This window comes from Bidens hawaiensis, unplaced genomic scaffold (assembly GCF_021521415.1).
Source record: "Bidens hawaiensis isolate Kalapana, Puna unplaced genomic scaffold, B.hawaiensis_p1.1 tig00007072_1, whole genome shotgun sequence".
NCBI classification, from domain to species: domain Eukaryota; kingdom Viridiplantae; phylum Streptophyta; class Magnoliopsida; order Asterales; family Asteraceae; genus Bidens; species Bidens hawaiensis.
The window spans coordinates 360,459-380,630 of NW_027491487.1; the positions used below are offsets into that span (position 1 = coordinate 360,459).

At 39.9% G+C, this 20,172-nt stretch overlaps 1 pseudogene; it reads left to right on the plus strand.

Moving 5' to 3' along the window:
- The first annotated feature begins 1,487 nt into the window (after positions 1-1,487).
- On the plus strand, positions 1,488-2,891 carry LOC143634494 (chitinase 2 pseudogene; annotated as a pseudogene).
- The last annotated feature ends 17,281 nt before the right edge of the window (positions 2,892-20,172 follow it).

The following is a 20,172-nucleotide window of genomic DNA, read 5'->3' on the forward strand; positions in this document are numbered from 1 at the left end:
ACACATTAAACCAACAATTGACCCCACCACATCAACTACTACTAGGTTTGTGTGGCAGATTCCTAACAAAACTAAAAGGGAAATTTTTTAGAGTTGCAATAAGACATGCAGTGTTTAATGGAACAAATTATTGGTCATGTTGAAGACATAGCCAGGCACGAAAGTTGGAGATGGCAGAGATGATGATGTTGAGGTAGATGTGTGTACACACAAGGTCGTATCAAGTTTTCCAAGAAAGTTCAGGAGTGGTTGGGTGGCTAGTATATCACATAAGATAAAGGATGTGAGGTTAAAATGGTTTGGACATGTGAAGTATGGAGACAGACGAAAGCTCCTGTTAGATTAGTGGTAACCCTCACTATATAGGGGTGAGGGGGTGTAGATGAGGCAGACCCAAATTGATTTGGGATGAGAAAATTTGGCTTGATCTGCTAGATTTTCATCTCTGTGAGCTAGGATTGGGTGGAGGAGAGGACTTCTTGAAGACCTGTGATTAAGGTTAAAGGCTTTAGGGGAGGATATAGGTTTGGAAAAATCCCCAAAATAGTCTAATTTGACTCAAATTTCCAAAAATAGTCCATGTTCTGCAAAAAAACCCAAAATGGCCTAAAAAATCCCGTCGGATCCGATGGAATTTCGACACTGTCCGACGGAATTCGTGGACCTTTAAAATCACGCCATGTCTCAACGTATTAATGAATCCAACAAAATTCCTTAAAGAGCCATCGGATGTAATGGATCCGACGTATTTTTTTATCTTCTACCTCTCAAGCTTTAAACCTCCATCTCCATCTCCATCTTTTTTATTTCTCCACAAAAGTCTAGCAAATTCATAATGCAAATCACTTAGTATTCCGAGGTGAACACAACTATTCAATTGCACTCTAGAACTCAAAATCAAAAACCCCCAAATCTAAAATCTAGGGTTCGATGAACAAGTTAAACAGTCGGATCCGCCTGAAACCGAATTAGGTCCGTGACTACCGCATCATATTTACCAACGACCAAGTTTGCCTTTTGTTTCTTATATATTAGTGAAGCAACTGATCTGAATCTTCCATGTCCGAACTTAGCCAGACATTCATGTCTTTATGTGAGGCTGACCAATCCATCACTATCCGTTATAAACCTCAAACAAGAAATACAAAACAATATATTATTAGTCATATTCATGAATCATTTCAAACGTTAGAATCTATGGTGCAAACTCTAATCCACTCAACGTGAATCCAAAAGATTCAAGTTCCTATTACGTACAGTCATGGAGGTACCGCCTATACATGTCCTACCAACAATATAACATTAATATTTCTGGTTATAACAAGGAATTATCTTTCTGCTAAATGCTAAATCTAGCAATATATTACCACTACAACCCAAAACTATATCATTGTCATCTACCAAATTAAGATCACAAAAACACATTTAGAATCTGCTATATAAGCAACAATAATAATCAATCACCATTGGTATATATTCAAAGCATGATGTCTTATAATGTTTTTGTGGCCACAATATTTATGCTTCTTGTATCATCTTGCGGTGGTAAGTTTGCTTCGCATCGATGGTGCGCTTGTATGATTATTAGTTATTAGTTTTCTTGAACTAATCTTGTACGTATTTGTTAACTGATTGTGCGCAGCTGCTAATTCGAATCTTTTCCGGGAGTACATTGGTGCGGAATCTAAGACAGTTAAGTTATCTGATGTGCCATTAAACTCTGATGTAGAAGTCCATTTCATTCTAGCGTTCGCTATTGATTACACCTCAGATAATCACCCGTCACCCGCAAATGGCAAATTCAATGTTTTCTGGGAAACCAACCACTTGGGTCCTTCAGACATCGCAGCAATTAAAGCCAAGAACTCAAATGTCAAAGTGGCAGTTAGCTTGGGTGGGGATAGTGTTGGTAATGATAACCATAAGGTCTATTTTTCCCCTAAATCCATTAACTCATGGGTTCAAAATGCGGTTAATTCACTAACAAGCATGATCAAGCAATACAATTTGGATGGTATTGATATTGATTATGAACACTTTAAATCAAATGAAGAAACTTTTGTCGAATGCATAGGACGACTGATAACAATCCTAAAAGAAAAACGAACCATCAAATTTGCTTCTATCGCCCCCTATGAAGATAACGGGCCAGTTGAACGTCATTATACGGCTTTATGGAAGAAATATGGACACGTTATCAATTATGTGAATTTCCAGTTTTACGCATACGATAAACTCAGTGTCTCGCAGTTTGTAAATCATTTTAATCAACAACAAGCTTCAAGTTACACAGGAAGTCAGCTTCTAGCGAGTTTCATAAGCAAGGGTAACTTAGGTTTGCCTCCTAATAAGGGATTCTTTGAGGCCTGCAAAAAGTTGAAGCGACAAGGTAAGCTTGGAGGCATATCTGTATGGTGTGCTGATGAATCTAAAGATTATAAATTTGTCTATGAAAAGGAATCTCAGGCCTTATTGGCTGAGTAATCAGCATCCTTCTTTCATCATGGGCATAATATGTATAATTTCCTTTGCCCATAGTTTCCTTTCATCTTGCTTCCAAATTGAAAATAAGATGCTGTCAATCAAATCATTTGAATGTATTTAAATAAGACTGTATTAAATGATCCGACTATAGCAATAATCATGTTCGTGTTTGGTTTCAATTCATTCTCCACTTGGTGCATTTTTAATAACCTGTTTCTACTATGATTTTGATCAAAATACAGATAACTGAAATTGAATATAAGTCGAAATTAAGAAAAAGTTAATGGAACAACAAAGGACAAACTAAAACAATGGTACCGTTTGTATCCCTGTGCAGATCGATAGGACAAGATTTTGTTTTGTAAGTATAAAATATAGCTCCAACTATATGGCGTTTCTTCTTCGAGGCGGCAGCCTTGAACCAGGTTAAACCCCCCCCCCCCCACCCCCTATTAACATTTACAAAATACATAATAATATTATTATAATTAGTAGTAGTTTTTATATAACTGTTAAACTTTGATTTCCTTTATTTTGCTTCATACACATGTACTTAGAGCCGATGGTCTCTCTGGAAGCCACCTCTTTATTCCTTTGGATAGAGGTACGTTATATGCCTACATCCCACCCTCCCTAGACCCTACTTATAGCTTTGCTGTCGGTGGGATTTTACTGGACATGATTGATTGATTGATTGATTGATTGATTGATATAATAATTGTAGAATTGAATCTTCAGGGAATGGTGTCTTGGTAAGCATTGCTGCATTAGATACCCCTCTAGGAGAGGTCACGGGATCAAATCTTCTTCCATGGGTTTCACCTCATCTATTAGTCGGCAGTGTATTAACGGGTCTTGTGAGTTGTCGGATCAAATGATTACCCAAGAAATACTTTATAGGACTTTGAAGAGATTTTTTATTTGTTAATAGCAGGAAATAATTAATTAAACATAATAACATCAGAAGCACACTCATCATATAGAATTATCCTTAACTTTGATATTGAATCCACGGTAATAGTCACAAGGACACATGAGTTTACTCGAAGGCTTATTTTTGAACCAAAAGCTTTGATTAGCAAGCTTCATGCTTACAATTCTTAATTCAACATAAACAACTAACAATAAATCTCTGCACCCCTATTTATATTTATGCTAAACAGATAACTTAGGAAATACTCCAACGAATAATAAGGCCATCCGTAGTGAGACGCTTTGGCCACTCAAAAAGCCCCAAAGTGGCCATAAATGGCTTGGGCGCTTTGTACATAGCACCACGTTGTAAAAGAAGGTGGCGGCGATATGGGGTGCCACCACTACACCCAGTCTAAAAGATGATAAAATTTTAGATTCAAATAAAAATAACTTGTTCCATGCTCCAACGTCTGCATTCTCAGCCATGGCAATAACAAGCACCAAAATCAGCCCTATGTTTTGCAAAAACATCGGAATACAATCTCTTCTTACCAATAAATCTTATGACCTGCATAAATCACTTAAATAAGTTTTTTAATAGCACCAATACAATAAATTCAATGTCAATTAGCACAATGAAAGACTTAACCCCCAAATTTGAATGACAATTGGCAAATGCCTAACTACTACCACCACTCTGTTAAATAAATATCTCAACAAATTGAATATTTGCCTTTCCATTCCAAATCATAAAACATAACAACTTCCAATAACATTCAAACTCCATATCAAACACAGTACCAGTAATACAATAACCCTAACCACCGAACCCGTACAAAGTACGTCCTTGTCTCTTCAAAGCATAAACCACATCCATGGCAGTCACCGTCTTCCTGCGAGCATGCTCAGTGTAGGTCACAGCGTCTCTAATCACATTCTCCAAAAAGATCTTCAACACGCCACGAGTCTCCTCATAAATCAAGCCGCTGATACGCTTGACGCCGCCTCTGCGGGCCAACCTCCGGATAGCAGGCTTGGTGATACCCTGGATGTTATCGCGAAGAACCTTCCTGTGCCTCTTGGCTCCGCCTTTACCCAATCCCTTGCCTCCCTTGCCACGCCCAGACATTGTCAAATCTGTAACATATAAAATAATATTAGAATGATAATAAAATGAAATATTTATTAATCTTTGTTAAGAGGATTTGGTTTGTACCTGAATTTGTGTGTATTCGAAGAAACGAAGACGGAGGTGATGATGATGATGATGATGATGATGATGATGAAAAAACGTGATGTGGATTTGGTGTATATATAGGGGGGCGAGTGGTGGAGTAAGGTTTTGGATGTGTTATTTTGAAGAATTGGTAGCCGTTGATGGATGATGATGGACGATTGAGATTAATTGGATAGGCACGCGGATCGCTGACGTGGCACATTTGTTGTTTTGGAGTAGAGGGAAATTTTCGCACCATACATTCATTTGAATCATTTCGCAAGAATTAACCTGATTCATAAAAATAATTTGAATATTCGTCTAACGTTTCACTAAAAGAACAAAATTTAGTAGGAGGGATGAAAGTTGTATGCACGGGTAATAAGGTTTTAATTTTTTAACAATATTAGATATTAAGTTTAACTTCTGTTAAAAGTTGACTGAGTTACCAATGCTCATATTTCAACGCTCGAAGTTTATCAACGCCTGATTTTTATCGATCGAATAAAAATCGTTTTAAATTTTTTTATTTTTCTGTATATTAATATTTTATACATTAATTCAACAAAGTTATATTTTGGGTTTTATTAAGGTACTTTTTACTTACGTAACCAATACCCATCGAATATGCGTCAACTCACTTGTGTAACACAATGTCCGGTTTTACTGGCTAAATAAATATTGTTTTATATATTTAAATATGTTATACAATGCCCGGTTTTCAACTCGCTCCTATAGTATGTTAATATGATGAATTTATTTTTTAGGTTTAGTTATGGTACCGTAAAAAACGTAGTCAATACAGACATAATTCACATTGACTCACAACGGCAACGCCTGAATTTTACCTACCGAATTTGTCGCATAACGCACAGGTAAATCACTAGTTGTCATACTAATTAGAACATGAAATTCTAAAATATTCCTAAACACAAATATGACCCAAAAAAATTAGTGATAATGTGGGTATTCGGTGGGTATTGGTTATGTTAGTAAAGATACCTTAATAAAACAAATATATATATTTATTGAATTAACATATAAAAAGATAACATACCAAAAAAGCTTAAAACATTTAAAACGATGTTTATTCGATCAATAAAAATCGAGCGTTGTTAAATTTCGGGCATTGAAGCATGAGCATTGGTAAACCCGAGCGTTACGACGTCGAGTTGACTCAAATTCCGTTAACTTATAACGAAAGTTAAAGTTAGTACCTAACATTGTTACAAATTAAAACCTTAGTATACATACCTGCAACTTTTAAACCTTAGTACTCAATCATGTTACTTCAGAAAAACATATGGACTAACTTCGTAATGTAATAATAATAATAATAATAATAATAATAATAATAATAATAATTTGTTTACAGTTATTAAAAAATAAAAATGTTATGATGATGTATTAAGATAAATGTTGTTTAGTCACTTGGCAGACGACGTAAGTTATTCAAGATTAAATCGTTATAACTTTAAATTAATAATGAGTTCAAGTCAAGCTTGCCTAGAATTGTAAATGAGACCAGCTTATTATTTGTAAAAAAGAAATTCCATATATCAAGAATACTAGTTTTTGGACTTGAGTATTACACGTAATTTGTAAAATGATAAAAATAAATAAAGTCTTTTATTTAAAACTAATGGACAAAACTAAATGTAAAAAAAAATAGAATTTCAAATTTATAACTGTGAGAAAATCTCTTTATAAACAACACTGAAGTTTTATTACAACTATTTCTATCGTGATTACATTATTGAATAATGCAACATGTAGTGTCCATGGGAAAAAACTAGACATCAAAGAAACGAATCAACCATAGAAAAACATTGTTCTTAGCTATTTTGTACTCATTTGATTTTCAATCAATATTTTACTTTTAATTATCTGATTATTTTATAACTCAATTGACAAAATGGTTTTAACCAATAACTCATAGATAGCTATGATGAATTAGATAAGAGATTAGAAGATTTTGAAGGAAAATTGACTATTTGATAACCCAATTGTTAAAATGGTTTTGATTTATTACCCATGAATAATTAAGATAAATGAGATGAGAGATTACAAGATTTCGAGAGAAAATTATGCTAGAATTATATGTGGAGTTTGATATCTAAGTCTCATTATTTACTTTATTAGAATTAAGATAAGATGTTTATATATGAAACTATAGTATAAAGAAAATAATATATATTATGAAAAAATTGGATTTACTTGATGGGTTAATCATTAGATGGAAAGGGGCACTCATGGGTATTAAGCATGCACCTACCAATCCTTCACCGCCATCTTAAATCTACCTTTAAATACCCACAAACTACAAAATCGTTGGCAACACCTATCCACATGTGTAATAAATTAATTATTAGTTCATTTTAACTATCCAACATTTGCCATGAATCATTTTCATGACAAACCTTTGTCATGAAATGTAGCCAACTAGCCATGCACCATACCCTAGTAGGATGGCGGTGGTGTTACCATGTGGTTTGATAGTCATACATCCTACCCATATGGGTGTCCCGTCCTCTCTTATATTGAATTATGATTATAAATACATAAACTAGTTCAGGATCTTCATCTCAGCTCTTTCAACCTCGGCGTCAGCACAGAATTTCTTCATAACTAACTCTTTCAGATCCTCCCACTTCATTGCTTTGATCTCGTCATGGGTCTTCCTCTGCTCCACACTTTCCCACCAATACATTGCCTCCTCCTCAAACGATTGGGTGGCATAACCGACAGCTTGGTCGGGACGGCACTCGCTGATTCGGATAATTTTATCCATGGCAGTTATCCATTGAAGAGTAGCGATTGCGTCTCCCAAACCAGTCAGTTTCGGTGGGTCACAACCCTTGAAGGACTTATAGTTGCAACCACCTCGGCCCCTCTTCCTATCATCAGCCTTCACAGACCTCACCACGCTTGAAGCCTCCCTCTCTCCTTCATCATCTTTCCTACCATCTCCACTCGCCCCTTCGGCAGTTCTTTCACGGCTTCAAGCAGTTCCTTAGAGGGTCAGGTTCTTCATAGCAGTGGCTACAGCTTGAACAATAGCTACTTGAATCGCGGGATCCAGTTGAACCCCTTCATTGTTGTTCGGGTTTCCTCCAGCTGCGTTTCTTTCATCTCCGGTGTTGGAAGCTGTTTCGACTGAAGGTCTTTCGACACGACGAGGCCTGCCACGACGTCCAGTGCGACCTCCAGCTCTCACAATGTCTCCAGTTCCGGCCATCGTATTCTAAAAGGAAAACACAAACGTCATCACTCAGGGAACTATTTAGTACAAGGATAGTAAGGCTAACAGGTAATAACAGTGGACAGTTGTGATTAGCTGATCACGTTACTTTCCGTGTCCTATACACTTCCTTTTATGAGTCTATTTGTGTTGATTCTAATCTTAAACAGTTAAACAGTCAAACAAGCAAGAATTCTATCCATATCAATCAAGATAACATTAACATTTATTATTTAACCATACACTTTAACTTTACTGAGCTTGCTTGAGTGATACATGGCATTCTTGGACTGGCATCTTCTTGCTTAATTCCTATTCTCTGTTTGAGTCTAAGCATGTAGGATGCTTAAATCTCTCGAACTTTGCTCTGATATCAACTTGTAAGGCCCCGTTACCGGTACCTCACATTTGGACGTTGGATTTACTCATTAACTTAGTTCTAATCATCAGAGTTGATAAAAACATTCGCGGAAAATAAAAATTTTCATAAAACATTCCATAACAATCCAAAAATTGTCTTAAACAAACAACTTGTCTTTCAAAACTAAGTAATTAAAACATAACACGTCTTGAGTCTTCCGATGCCAACCTCTTATTCAATGCCACGTGTTCCCCTCAAGCGAGCTACCTCATTCTACTCACCTGCGTGCATACTAAAAGTCAGCTACGCTGAGTGAGTTCTAGTTAATCACGTAACATACAATTCATTCTCATGCATTCTTCCCGTATCCGAAGACACGTATTACTACCTTAACCTTGTATAAATATCCGCAGGAGGATCGTCACATAATATCTATTGAAAGAACCATTACTATTACCCGTACTATATATAATTTCCATATGAGGAACACTCTGTATACTTTCCATAGAAGGAACACCCTATATACTTTCCATAGAAGGAACACTCTACTATCCAAGGAACGCTATACTATCCATAGAAGGAACATTATACTATCCATAGAAGGAACACTATACTTTCAATAGAAGGAACACTACACTATCCATAGAAGGAACATTATACTATCCATATAAGGAACTCCATATATTATCCATATAAGGAACACTATCTATAAGTTATTATTTAATATCCATGTAAGGAGCTAATCACTTCCCCTGGCGATACGTGCAATATCCGAAGATCGTTCACGTACTGTCAAGCATTTCATTCTCATTCAAGTCATATATAGATAACATATAAATCATACCTGGCATACACTTACCATTTAAGATAAGTGTATTAACTATCACATCGAGTATGCACACAGCCCCGAAAAACATAACAAAGAATGGGGCTAGAAACTCACCTGGATCCTGTTTGTTTCTCCGTTTATCGTAATTCCCTTCTTTAATTGCAACCTGCTAACTGTATATATGGTACACGTATTAATATTGGTTCATTGTCTGGGGTAATCTATGGTTGTTGTATTAGATTGCATTATACTTAGATTATTGTATATAAGTCCTACGGTATACGTATTTTGATTATTTATTATTCCATTTTCTTTCTTTAAATTTTTATTATTAATAAAGTAACTTAATTATCTTAATGTTATCTTTCCATTTCCAAACCCTAATTGTACTTTAGCCTTTCTTTTCTTTTTCTCGAACTCGGGTCTTATTGTAAGCGAGTTAGGAAGGTCTCCGGGTTTGATCAAGAAGTTTGGGCTAGGCCCAAGTGATTAGGGAACAATAGGGCTCGGGTTTTGGGCTTGACTAATCTTTGGGCCAGGGGTAAATAAATAATAAAGAAAAGCCCAACTTCCCTAGTCCTTTTAACCAGACTGTTCCATCTTCTTCTTCACATCATTCATCTCCTCCTTCTCTCTCTTTTTTTGTTCTTAACCTCACAGCCGCTATCATCAGTTGAGTTCCCAGAATCGATTACATCATGTAATCGAATCATATTGTAAGCGGGTTTGTGTGCAACTGTTGTAATCGAGTCTCAACTGTATGCGAAGTCAAGGCAATAGGGTTATTGTATGCGAGTCTTGTTGTATTCTTCTAAATATTGTAATCGAACCAGATTGTAAGCGAGTTCACTGTGTTCGAGTTCGGTGTAATCGAATTCAGGTTGTAATCGATTTTATTTGTAATCGAATTCCAATGTAATCGATCTGTGGTTATTGTAATCGAGTTCGTGGGACTCGATTACAATGTAATCGATTTGGATTGTATTCGTATGTTACTTTTAATCGAGTTTATATGTAATCGATGCTTCATCGGATTTCTTTTGTAATCGAATCCTCCTTGTAATCGATGGTAAAGTGTTCAAGTTAGATTGTAAACGAGTCTGAATGTAATCGAACTGGGTGTAATCGAGTTTATTGTGATCGAACTTCAATGTAATCGATGTTCAGTAGTTGTAATCGAAGTGATTGTAATCGATGATAAGGGTTGCGGATAAGCTCAATGTAATCGAATTAAGTGTATTCGAGTTTGCAGATGTATGCGAGTATGCATTTACATTGAAATCGATTTCAATGTAATCGATGTCCAGTATATGGGAAACTGTGTATGTATGTATTTGTAATGTATATGTATGCGACTGTTGAATATAAGTGGCCATGTGCTGCCACTGTTGTCTTTCTTCTATTTTTATTTTTATTATTATATTATTATTATTATATTATTATTATTATTATTATTATTATTATAAACCTTTAACATGGATCGATCTTTCCCCTTAAGCGCTTTCGTGACCATTTCCGGGTAAGACTTGACTCGGGAAGTCATAAAGTTTGGATCTTTAAACCTTAAACGTTCAAGACTAGATTTTTAGGGTTCCTTTTTAACGAGCCGTTTCCATTTTGGGTTCGTTTCTTTCATTAACAATATCAAGTTTTCAACTTTAATGTTTGTTTAAAGCCTATCTACTCTAGATTCAAGCTTCAAGACTAATCGTTTATTAAAACATAAACTTTAAGATCAAGAACATACCTTTATGGGTTCATTTGTTGTCGTTTGGCTTGGTTATGAACTTAAATCCCCGGATCTATCTTATATATAGAAGATTTGATAATAGTTAGCTTGATTTGGTCTCGGATCTCTTTCTTTCTCTCTTGGCCGTTTATATATAGTAAGGAAGGTGTGTGTGTTTGGAGTGTGTGTACAGATTATGGAAAGGATGGAATGAAATGAGAGTTAGGGTTTTGGAATGGTTTAAGGATATATTTATACTCCTCAAAGCCCATGGACCTAAAGCCCATCCCACCATCTTGATCCATTTTAATTACCCAAGTCCATAATTTTCTTTATATATTTAATATTAATTAACTATTAACATTCGTTTATAATTTCATGGACTTTCATTTATCTATTATTTTATTATTTCTCTATTAATCCGAGTAACTATGGTTCCATAAATAAATTATATATCTAAATATTATTCTTTGAAAATCCGGAATGTTACAAGAAGGAAATCAATTAGAAATATATCAGTGGAAACAAAGGCGACTATGGTTCAGATGATGGAGATGGTGGTGGTAGAGAAGGACGAGAATGGGGGTTATGGTTGAGCGTATGAGGAAAATCAGGGAGAAAGAGCATAAATATAACATGTAGTTACAAACCTTTAAACAAATAGTACAACTCGCTAAGCAGAAAATAAATGAATAGTAACACTTGTGAGACGACTTCCTTCTACAAATTGCTATAATATAAGATGTGGGTTCATATCCAACTACATGGTGTGTGAGTAACACGAGACAGTTAATGTGACGCATAGCACTATAACAAACCATTTGTGCGGCATGCATGCAGACGCATCATGTTTACAACTAAAGGTGCATAAACAGGGTTTTTCAAATACTTGGTTCCATGTATGAAATCGGGTTCGTGTATGCCCTAGCATTGGCATTACCTGGGTCGGGTTAGGGTTCCGGTATTGCCTCTAAAAACCGTACCCTATGTATCGGGTTCGAGTCCGGGTATAAAACTGGGTATTTTAATATCCTATTTTCGGGTATTTAAAAGACCCTATTTTTGGGGGTTTTGGGTTTTTTTTTCGGGTATAGATTGAATTTTTTAAAGGGTTGCACTTTTTAGGGGTATTTTTCGGGTATAGATAGGGTATTTGAAAAACCCGGTTTGGGTATTGGAAAAACCCATTTCCGAGTATGGAACCGGTTCCGGTTTTTCTGGTATTACCGGGTAAAAACCGGGTCCGGTTTATGTACGGATTTTGGTAGTGAAATGCATGCTCTATCCGTACCCTAAGGGTATGGTCGGGTTGGTACGAGTTCGGGTATTAAAAACCCGAGAATAAATAAAACCGGTCACATGCTTTTGTTTTCTCGGGTTTGGGTTTTTTTTCACCTCTATCTACAACTGGTGTGACCTGGTGCACCAAGTCCAACTCTCGTGGTCAGAACCCGTGCAAACTCATCATAAATGAAAATACAAGAGTTTCGATCAAACCATATAACTTCACTTAAAGTATATTAAAACCTATTAATTGCAGTAATATATCTTCTTTATTATAATCATAAAATGAACAAGATGGTTGATTTCTAAGAGACTCCGAACATTCACACAAAAGAGGAAAACTTTTTCCTATAGAATTACACTCTCTAATTCGGTATGCTCTTTGGGTGTGGTAGTGACAAATCATCTGCTTCAGATTCTATCTTATGCAAAATCAGGTTTTAGAGTGTGTTCAGGAGTTCCTGAAGCAGTCTTGTCTTCTGAAAGGTACTACTTATTCTTTTATAACCTTGATTCCTAAAACTACTATTGTTATGGATTTTACTCTCTGTCATTGGACCACCAATCAGGATATTACAGTAGTATGCCTAGATATGTGTATATACGTAATAATTTAAAAGATATGAAAGAGAGAGAATGAAATAATTAATAACTAATCAAAGAGATCATCTATTTAATAAATTATTATACTTTTTTTAATTAAGTTTTAAGGTTTTAAGATCAGAAAGAATGAGTGGCTATATAAATTTACATGTTTACATTGTCTTGATTTGGCTTTTTATCGTTTCTTGGATGTGTATTGTAACACACGATTTTAAAAACATAAATTATAGTAATATTATTATAAAAATACTTAACGATATATTTGAACTTATAAGTTATGAATTCTGTTTGGATAACTGAAGAGGTAGGTCCCCGCAAAGCCCAGTTAGACCCGCATGACTCACCTTGAAGAGGTACGTCTGCGCAAAGACTAACTGGATCCGCATGACCCACCATGCTCAGAGAGATGAAGACCTTACACGCAGTAAGCCAGCTGTCCCCGCAGGAAAGCCTCCCTTGGTACAGTACCCTGCCTGTTCCCGCAGCTGTGGGTACAAGCCAAGAAGGAAGGCTACCCGCACTAACAGTAAGGCTACACGCATAAGGCACTAACTCATACTTCAGCAATGTCACCTGAAGAAGGAATGAGCAGGGCGGGAATATTCCCGCCCAAAAGAGCCAGTCCGTACGCTTCTAGAAGATCTTTTGTACTATACCTACCAAGGTATGGACAAATAGACAAGATCTGACAAAAGCGACCAATGAACCAATCACAGGGTGACAGCTCACCGACAATAGTATGAGGAGGAGCACGCTCCAGTACAAAATGTCGCTATCAGCCGCTGCCTACCCACCAACTCCCATCGTGGCACGAACATAGCCCATAGTTGGTGGAAAAGGAATATTATACAGCTGGCCGTACCTACTTGGAAACCTACATTCGGCTATAAATACTCCAACACCTTGGAACGGTATCATCATCTTCTCTCTAGCTATTTCTCTATATATACACTTATATTCAGAGCAACCTAGTCTGATTCTCACGCCGGAGGGTGGTCACAAGGAGGAACCCCCCCCCCCTTCTCAGTGACGAGCTTACGGTGTCTGTTTTGCAGGTTGAGAAGAATAACCATTTTTGCCGGACCTAACCCTCGTGGGAAACATCTACTTAACCCTAAGATTATCCTTAATCTGCCGGGGTCATTTAGTGTTTCTTCATTGGCACCATCCGTGCATTAAGCTAGAACTTACTCTTCTTTTTCTCAGTTTTTTCAAACTTCTGGAAAGATGGTTAAGGTTACTCCGATGCCAAAGCCACCGAGTGACCAAGAAACTCCGGTAACCACAACCCCAGCTACTGGGGGGAACACCGGTGAATACACGATTGTTACGAACACTACCCCGGTTACCCAAGCCGGGGCAAGTGCAGTAAACAATCCTCTCCTGGGATTCATTGATACCCAGTTGGGGAAACAACAGACGAGACTTCCGCGACAAACACCAGAACAAGTTAAAGCTTGGGCGGAAACACGTCAGAAAGAATTCCAAGCCGAGTTGGATGAACGTTTACGTTCACTCCAACAGGCCAATGACGAATTCGGAAGCACTCGACAATAGCTCAATATGAGCAATGATTGCGAGTATGTGGATGATGAGGATTGGGAAGAATCTGACAGTGACGCAAACCCTCGTCATAAGGCGAAAGGGAAGCGTAAAGAAGCAGACTTCCACTCAAGAAGAAATTTCCAGGGAACCTTCAAACCAAAGAACACGGGAGGAAACCCACGTGACTTCTCCAAAACTTTCAGACCAACTGTTGCGAATGCGGGAGCGTCCAAATTTGCAAAGGACATTGCGGAAGCAATCGCTCCAAAGAGTGCCAAACAGATGTCCAACATAAGCACTTACGATGGCATATCTGACCTGTACGATCACTTGAACAGATTTATAGCGGGGGCAGCCGTCAGTAATTGGACGGAACCCACATGGTGTTACATGTTCCAGATGACGCTCGTCAGGGCAGCCAGAGCATGGTTTGATCGTCTACCGGTCCACCACATCTATGATTGGGCAGACTTCCAGCACAAGTTCAGACAGCACTTCAGTCAACAAAGAAAATATACTAAAGAGCAATGGACGATCCTCAACTGCATTCGAGAGGAAGACGAATCTCTGCTAGACTTCATCACTCGCTTCAACTCAAAGAAGCTAAGTCTGGGCACTATAAGCGAAGATCTTGTTCGCGCCGCTTTCATCCAGGGCGCTGAGTACCCAGAGCTCATCCGCACGTTGACAGGTAAAGATGGCATGTCATCCACGTGGGATGCCATCATGACGGCAGCTAAGCGCTTTGCCGAAACGGAGAAGCAACTGGGTAGAAATCTTCCCCAGAGCACAAACCTCTACACGCAGAGAACAAGAGAAAATAACGTCCGTACCGCCCGACAAAATAAAAAGAGGAAGCTTGGTATTTGGCAGTCAAGGATAAACTTTGACACCTCATCCAGCTCTCGCCCTCTTTTAGGCGGAAGGGACAACATGCACTCATCGAACCGGAATACCAGATGGACGCCACTCACTAAAAGCGTCACCGAGATATTTGCCACCGAAAAGCTCCCATGGCCGAAGGCTCCAATAATTCGACAGCGTCAAAACACTGATCAGAGCAAATCCTGTGACTTCCACGGGACAAAAGGCCACACCACTGAGGAATGCACATCCTTGAAGGATATCGTCGAAACATTCGTCAAAGATGGGAGACTCACACACCTCGTGGCGTCAATCAAGAACGGAGGGAGGAAAGACAACCGGTACAAGGGCAATGGACGGAAGCCCGTCGACATCAGCATTCACATGGTTCACAGCAACATCAGAGGAAGAAAACGACGAACAACAGAGCCAAGTGCGTGGAAGGAAGCAGAAGTGTGCTTCCCGCGTGTGCCAGGGGGGCCCAGCAAAAAAGGCCTCATAGTCATCAAAAGCCAGCTGGGGCACTACATTACCTCCCGCACCCTTGCTGATAATGGCGCTTCATCAACGGTCATGTATAGGCAGTTCTTCGACAAGCTAGACGACGAAGACAAAGAACGCCTAGAAACAGTTTACGCCTCGATGGAAGGGTTTGACGGCAGCACAAACACCCCCTTGGGAATCCTATCCTTCCCCGTCACTCTCACGGACGGGAAGTACTCCCGCACAGAAGACGTGGACTTCGTTGTAATGAGGAAGCCACACCACACATACGACATTTTCTTCGGGAGAGATGGGATGGCAAGATTTAATGCCGTGGTGTCTTCGGTCCATGGGATGATGGGATGGCCAACAGTCGAGGGCGTTGCTATGATCACGGGCATTCCCCAGGTATGCATCGCATCTGTCTCAACTAAACCCAAACCAAAAATGGCTAAACCAACCACCTCTGAGCCAGAAGAATGGGCTTTCAATGGCAAATACCCCGACCAGGCTGTTACCATTGGCCCAACGATCACTAACCCCACACGCACCTTACTCAAACGCTTGTTGCAAAAAAATGCCGACATCTTCGCGTGGACACCAGCTGACATGACTGGTGTACCTCGAAGTAAGGCTGAGCATAAACTCAAGTGTGACCCGGCATTTGCGCCGGTCATACAAAAGCGTCGCGTAATGGGTGCTGAACAGGCTAACGCGTGTAGAACCCAAGTCAAGGAACTCCTTGACGCAGGCATCGTACGCGTTAGTAAATATCAAACATGGGTTGCAAATCCCGTCATGGTACCGAAATCCAACAAACAATGGCGCATGTGCATAGATTTTAAAGACCTAAACAAAGCATGCCCAAAGGATTGTTACCCGCTACCTGAAATTGACCTTAAGGTAGATTCATTAGCACCGTTTCGCCTTAAATGCTTCCTTGATGCGTATAAAGGGTACCATCAAATCCACATGGCTGTTGACGATCAGGATAAAACTGCATTTCGGACGCCCGATGGCACATTTTGTTACCAAATGATGCCATTCGGACTTAAGAATGCCGGGTCCACATACCAACGCCTGATGGACAAAGAGTTTCACGCCCAAATTGGGAGGAACTTGGAAGTTTACATGGATGACTTGGTCATCAAAAGCCTCGAGCCAGAAGCGATGTTGATAGACATCGAAGAAACTTTCAACACGCTCAGAAAGATAAGCATGAAGCTCAACCCGAGCAAGTGTTCCTTTGAGATGGAAGAAGGGAAGTTCTTAGGAGTCATCGTTACCAAAGATGGCTTCAGAGCGAACCCTGAAAAGGTCGAAGCCATTATGAAAATGGAATCACCTACTATCATCAAACAGGCTCAGACACTGAATGGACGACTAGTCGCACTTAACCGCTTTTTGGCAAACCATGCGGATAAGTCGTTCCCATTCGTGTCAACATTGAGAAATTGCTTGAAGAAAACGCACTTCCGCTGGACACCAGAAGCGGAAGCAGCTTTTCAAGAGATTCGGTCACGCTTGATCGAACTCCCAACGCTCACAGCACCAAAAGTGGGGGAGGAATTAATTCTCTACCTCTCCGCCACAGACAAAGCAACTGGGGCAGTCTTACTAGTAGAACGAAAAGGCATTCAGATGCCCATCTACTATGTAAGCCGCGTCTTAACAGACGTAGAAACCCGGTACTCTACCCTGGAAAAATTAGTCTTAGCGCTTGTACAGGCTTCACGCAGGCTAAGACGATATTTCCAAGGTCACCCAATCACCATTCTCACCAACTTCAAACTTGCAAACGTTCTAGGCAAACCCGAGTTGTCAGGGCGCCTAGCCAAATGGGCAATTGAGTTGGGGGAATACGCGATAAAGTACAAGCCAAGACCAGCCATAAAAGGCCAGGTCTTGGCAGACTTCATTGCAGAAGTCCCCGCATCGCGGGAAAAAGAGTGCCAGGAAGAGGCTCAACCCTCTCCAGCACAAGACATTAACGATGTCTGGCGACTCTATACTGATGGAGCAGCCAACAACGAAGGTTCAGGCGCAGGGTTGAAACTAACTAACCCAGCAGGCCAAGAATACACTTACGCTATTCGACTGGATTTCCCAAGCACGAATAACGAAGCGGAGTACGAAGCATTCTTGGCCGGATTAAGAATTGCGCGTAAGATGAGGGTGAAAAACTTGGAAGCCCACGTGGATTCCATGCTAGTAGCCAACCAGATAAACGGGACGTACACGGCCGTGAACGACACAATGGCCCTGTACCTCGCACAAGCAAAAACCCTTATGCGCGATTTTAATGATTGCAAAGTTGTGCACATCAAGCGAAGCGAAAACAAATCTGCTGATGAGTTAAGCAAGCTTGCATCGTTAGCCTTCACCCACTTGGGAAAGGACATCCGCGTTGAACTTCTTGGAGCACCATCAGTCCCGCACAAGGAAATTTGTGTCATCCAAACCGGCACGGAAACATGGATGACGCCAATCATAAATTACCTTGCAGCGGGTGTACTACCAGAGTCAAAGACACAGGCAAGAAAGATACGCTGTAAATCACTGAACTATCAACTTGTTGATGACATACTTTACAGGCGTAATTTTCTTGGCCCACTCCTCAGATGCGTTGACAACCAAGATTTTGACTACCTCCTAAGGGAAGTACACGAAGGCATCTGTGGAGTACACGCAGGTCCACGAGCAGTTGTAGCTAAGCTAAACAACGCGGGATACTTTTGGCCGGGGATGCACACGGATGCGCTGGCCTAAATCAGAAAATGTAGGTCCGGCCAGCTCTACGCACCCAACACGCATCGCCCGAAGAATGAACTTGTTCCAGTCACTTCTTCATGGCCATTCCAGAAGTGGGCCATCGATGTGACAGGCCCATTTCCCACAGCAGCAGGGAACGTTCAGTTCCTAGTGGTAGCCATCGACTACTTCACCAAGTGGATAGAAGCAAAACCCCTAGCCCAAACAACCGCAAAGCATATCAAAAAATTTATTTGGAAAGTTATTATTTGTCGTTTTGGACTTCCACAGAATTTGGTGAGCGATAACGGCACCAACTTTGCTGACCAGAGCTACAAAAGTGGCTGAAAGAGTTTCAAATCACCCACACCTTTACCTCAGTGGCACACCCGCAGGGTAATGGTGAGGTGGAAAGAGCAAACAAGAGCATCGTCGACGGCATAAAGAAAAGACTCTTGAAGCATAGATCCGGTTGGGTGGACGAAGTCCCACATGTCCTTTGGGCAAACAGAACGCTGAAAAAGGCAAGCACGGGCGAAACCCCGTTCAGTCTCACCTATGGCACTGAAGCCATGGTTCCAATAGAGATTGGTCTACCCTCACCAAGAGTCATAACTCAACCAGAAGACAATGATGCGGAAAGACGGTTAGACCTTATGCTAACCGAAGAGCGCAGAGACTTAGCCGCAGCGCGTGAAGAGACCTACAAGCGACAAATGCAAAAGTACTACAACACGCGGGTGAAACTCTGCAACTTCAATGTAGGAGACTACATACTGCGTAACAACGAGGCTTCGAACCAGGAACGCCCAGGAAAGCTGACTCCGGTTTGGGAAGGGCTATACATTATTAAAGAAGTTCTGGGAAAGGGCGCATACCGGCTCGAAAGGCTCGATGACACCGCCATCCCAAGAACATGGAATGGAGCCCAATTACGCAGATGTTACATGTAGATCAATTCCAAACTTGTAAAGAAAAGGCCTAGAGCCACTTCTAATGGAAATGATTCTCCTTATCACATTGATGTTGATAGCCTTACCTTTATACTTATGAACTGACCACACTGATATGTCGGTATTCACCGCATAAATAAGTGAGGGAGGAAGTAAGTCGTTGCGTGTGGAAAGCGGCACAACCCGCATAAACACAAAAACAGTAAAAATTTCTAAGGGGAAGATGAGGAAAACCTTCAAGCAGGTCAGATATAGATGAAGTTTGGTCATCCTACTAAGTGAAAGTGACGGTCCTACCCGCACAATCATGATAGAAGAAACGGAACATTAACCTATTATCTGACACGCGTCGAAAGGTTAACTTATTCAAAACACTTAGAAAATTGCTAAGTTAAACTAAAATATGCATGAGCAAATCATATAATGTTTACAAGGCAAGGCGTTAACAAAACATTTATATTCACATTAAAAGTTGTTCAAGCATTACAAAATGGCTAGGTATCTACCCGCCTACAAAAAGTACAAATCTATCATAACGGCTGGGAGGAATCTCAAGATTCAGGCTTCAGGACCACTCCCTCCAAACCCACTTGAACCCGCACCATCAGTTGGCTGCGGCTGTTCAAGGAAAGATTTGAGAACGGCTAGCCCGTCATCAGCAGCAGCAACTTCGTTCAACTTCTCCACAACCGGATGAGAAAAAGCAGCATACTAGTTCACAGCTTGGTCGTAGGCAGCTTCAGTATCAACATCGTGTAGAGGAAATTTGGAAGGCGGGATGCCTTTCTCTGCAAATCCTAGACCAAGCAAGAAACCAGCTTTCTCTCCATCCTCATGAGAAGCGTTGAGGGCTGCACTCATGACATCATCATAGGATGTGTTCGCGAAAATCCGATGCACAACCTACAAAAAAA